Raw genomic sequence first — 4878 nt, 5'->3', positions numbered from 1 at the left:
TATTAATTAAGTGAATTGTCAGTAACTCATTTAATTAGTGGGCATTCAATATCTTAAACACAGGAAAACTAACACACTCATGATATGAAGGAGCCCATATAGTAATATGAGATTGGTGCGGTAGTGCAATAATAACTCTTTAGCGGAATGAGATATTATTAATGAACTTGAGTTGGGTGTTCGGGGCGAACACGGGAAGCTCAAGCTCATCGAGAGACCAAAACCAATTCCTCCTCTCGATCCTTATTTTAGTCTCTTATTTATAAAGTCTTATATCCACCCAAACCCAACTTCTTACCCACCTTAAGGTGGCCGGCCAAGCCAAGCTTGGAGGCCAAGCTAGGGTCGACCAAACCAAGGTTAGATGGGTTCAAGTTGTGGCCGACCCTAGCTTGGAGCCCATGCAAGGGCGGCCAGCGACATTGAATTCAAAAGGAAGTTTTATTTTGTAAAATCTTTCCTTTCATAGAGATCCATTAAAAGCATTTAAAAGGATGATTTTAATATAAAACTTTCCTTTTTTAGATCGGTCATAAAAGGAAATAAAAGGAAGTTTTTATTTTGTTGAAAACTTTCTTTTTATGTTGGTTTTAAAAGAGAGTTTTAAATTTTAAAATCTTTCCTTTTATATAGCTTTCTACAACGGAATAAAAGAGATGTAACGCCCGCCCCTCCTGCTAGTAGGGCAGGGTTACTTTACTACTTGCGGAAATATACCTGTATATTAAAATTTCTTTCTAAAGTAAAACAGCGGAAGTATCATGAAGTCATGCGGAACATTAACATAAATAAACTTGGTTCATGTCAACATAAAAAAAAAAATAACATAAGCAGGTCTTTTATTTGTCTTAGCCGAGCCACCACCACACACATCTCTTGCCTCTCCTGCGGCTCCCCTAGTTCATCCATTCTTTTCCTTTATCTGCGGTACAAGGAAAGTAAGCTATAAGCACACAGGCTTAGTAAGATCATTTCCTACTCACAAAAATCATATATCATAGCATAATCACATAAGCATATAACAATGGAAACATAATCATCTAACATCATATTGTGAAAACATAGCATCATAACATGTCATCTCATAAAGAACATCATGTTATATCATATCATAAATCATAAGAGCATCATGTCATATAAATCATAAGGGCATAGCATATCATAAAGAAATATCATGATGTATCATATCATCAATAAAAAACACATCATGTCATATAAATCATAAAAGCATATCATATCATAAATCATAATAGCATCATGTTATATAAATTATAAAGGCATAGCATATCATATCATAAATCATAAAAGCATCATGTCATATAAATCATGAAGGCATAGCATATCATATCATAAATCATATCATGCAAGATGTCTTTTAAAACATGTGTTATGTCATATGCAAGATGTCTTTAAACATATCATATAGTACTTGAACATAATATCATCATGAGGGCCCGGCTTGTACCACATACATACATAAATGCGCGCAATCCCTAGGACAGGGTAGCTAGCCCCGAACCTACTAGGGAACTAGGTCCGTACTACGACCGTCGACCTAGGGGCGTACTAAGGAGCTCATCCCTTTTTACTAGACCCATTCATAGTCCGTCGGCCTAGGGGCGCTTATGGAGCCCACCCTTGGTACAAGTCATACAAAGTAAAATAGCATAGCATGGTTCATGTCATAACATAGCATATCATATCATGTCATATCATGAAGAGTGCTCTTAGTCCCCAAGGGGAAGCAACTCTTAAGCCTTCACTTGTCATATCATAGAGAGTGCTCTTAATCCCAACAAATAGGGAAGCAACTCTTGTAACGCCCCGCCCCTCCTGCTAAGGCTACGGGGGTTACTTTACCATACTTACTTATTACAGCGGAAGTCTTATTTGTAACATTTTAAAAACCTTTTCATGACTTTAAAATTCATCATGACTAATCATCTAATCACATAAATCACATAGCATACTTAATATTGTTTTCGAGTCATGATACTCAACACAAAGTAAAATGTCATGAAGTTATAAAGTAAATGACATAAAACTAGGCATAATTCTTATTTAGTGGAAGTAGGTATTTTCTTTATCCTTAGCCAGATCACTGCCACACATGTCCTTCTAGCCCATTCTGCTACTCCCCTAGTTCATCCATCCCTTGCCCTTATCTGTAGTACAAGAAAGTAAGCTGTGAGCACTCATGGCTCAGTAAGTTCCTTTCCTACTCACAAAAACCGTATAGCATATTAAAACACAAGTCATATCACATGTAGATAATTTCTTCATTTCATGTAGCATATCATAGCATAATCACAACATAATCATCATACATGTCATAAGCATCATCATAAACATCATGGCATAAACATAAGGTATCATGGCATAGCATAACATAAACATCATACATGTCATAAGCATCATCATAACCATCATGGCATAAACATAAGGTATCATGGCATAGCATAACGTGATCATCAAATGCACCTTGACATATCATAACGTTATCATAAATATCATGGCATAATCATAAGGTATATGCAAGGTGTATTCTTAAACATGCATCATGAAAACATATGCAACATGTCTTTTGAAAACTATTAACATACATACTTAAACATAATCTCAACATAAGAGGGGATCCCGGCTTGTACCACGTACATAAATGCGCGCGTCCTAGTAGGTCCAAGGTAGCAAGTCTTGAACCCTACAAGGCATACATATACTAGGCCCATTTCTTAGTCCATCGACCTAGGGGCACTTAGGAGCCCATCCCTAACGAGGCCCGTTTCTTAGTCCATCGACCCCGGGGCGCTTATGGAGCCCACCCTTGGTACAAGCCTTAAAAGTAAAATAGCATGTCATATCTATATAGTCCATAACACTCATGTCATATTCATGTCATGAAGAGTGCTCTTGATCCCACTTATAGGGAAGCAACTCTTTAGGCATAGCTTAAAGCATGTATATTTGAGCACACAGCATATCATGAACTTGAGCACACAGCATATCATGATCACATGCATAATTAAGCACACAACCTATCATGAATTTGAGCACATAGCATATTATGAGTTTAGGCACATAGGATATCATGAACTTGAGCACATAGCATATCATGAGTTTAAGCACATAGCATATCATGAATTTGAGCACACAGCATATCATGAAGTTAAGCACATAGCATATCATGAAATTGAGCACACAGCATATCATGAACTTAAGCACATAGCATATCATGAAATTAAGAACACAGCATATCATGAAATTAAGCTCATAGCATATCATGAATAGGACCTAACATAACAAATAAACATCACAGCATGTCATACTCTTATCATATCATAAAGCATTGCATGTGAAGTTCATGGAAAGAACATAATTAGGTCTCTAACCTTAGTAACAAGTGGTGGCCGAAACATGTAGAGATGGCTTAGGTTAGCTAGCAACAAAAGAGCATGTGAACCCTAAACATTTAACATTTCTTAGAACATAAGGAACATCTTAAGCATGTTTGGTATAAGTTCCAAGCTTTCTAGGTTCTTTTTCATATCATGGCCGAAACCCATTAAGCCTCATTTTTGGGTTATAAGCAACATACAAGCATGAAAAAAAACCCTAACAATGGCCACATCATATTTCATAAGAACAACTTGAGCATGTTTGATTTTGGTTCCAAGTTCTCTAAGCCTTTAACCCTAACATGGCCGAAACCCTAACAACATGTTTCTAGGTTACAAGTAACATGAAAAGGTTGAACTTCATACCAATATCTCAGTACATATCATGAGAAGCACCATAAGTACTCTTAGTCTAAGTTTCAAGCTTCTCAAGCCCTTTAACCTAATGTGGCCGAACCTTGTTAAGCATGGGGATTAGGTTTCTAGTGGCATAAGAGCATGAAGACCATAAGAACTTTCTTAGTATTCATTACAAGGAATAACATGGACCACTTAGTTTAGAATTTAAGCATCCTAGGTCTTAAAAGCAAGTGTGGCCGAGAGTTATAGAGCAAGAATTCAAGTTTCTATGCAACAAGAAACATAAGAACATCAATTTATTTCATATCTTTTCATCAAGAAGGTCATGAGTATCTTAGACTTGATTTAAACTTTCCTAGGGCTCAAGCCTCAACATGGCCGAATCATCATATGCATAAAAATATAGTTCAACTTAACATAAGATCATGGCATAACATATTAGCTTCATATCTTGTCTTATGAGAATCATAGCATGCTTAGGTTTGGGTTTTAAGCCCTTCTAGGCCCTCAACTCTATCATGGCCGAATGTTCATGAAGATTGAAATCAAGTTCAAATCAACATACAAGTGGAAAGAAAACATTAATAACACCTTTTACCCTAAGGTACATATCATAAGGACAAGAGAGCATGCTTGATTTAAGTTTAAAGATATCCTAGTTCTTTTGTTCTTGCTTGGCCAAAAATCTAAGTTCATAAACTTATGTTCTAACCAAACATTCTAGCATGAAAATATTAGTTTAGTCCCCTTACCATAAGATACATATCATAACAAACATCATGAACGTACCTAGTTGGTTTTTCAAAGTTCTTTAAACCTTTCTTTTTGTTTTTGCCGAAACCCTCATGAAACAAACATAGGTTTTTAAGCAATATATTTACATGACAATCATTTAGCTATTGTACCATAGGTGAGGGGAACTTACATCCTTTCGCTTGTGGTTTTTCTTAAGGAGAAAAATATCCTAGGAGCCAAGGAAGGAGATATCTTCTTCTTCTTGTACCTCTTCTTGTTTTTCTTGATTGGAAAGGATGGGTCTTGTAGGTGTCCTCTCTAGATTTACTTTTCTTAAAGAGGAACTGAGCTTAGTGTTCGGATCAAGGAGATGGGGGAGTCCTTGGTC

This window comes from Zingiber officinale, chromosome 5A, assembly GCF_018446385.1.
Source record: "Zingiber officinale cultivar Zhangliang chromosome 5A, Zo_v1.1, whole genome shotgun sequence".
NCBI classification, from domain to species: Eukaryota; Viridiplantae; Streptophyta; class Magnoliopsida; order Zingiberales; family Zingiberaceae; genus Zingiber; species Zingiber officinale.
The sequence above is the reverse complement of the archived record's forward strand: the minus strand, read 5'-3'. Positions refer to the sequence as shown.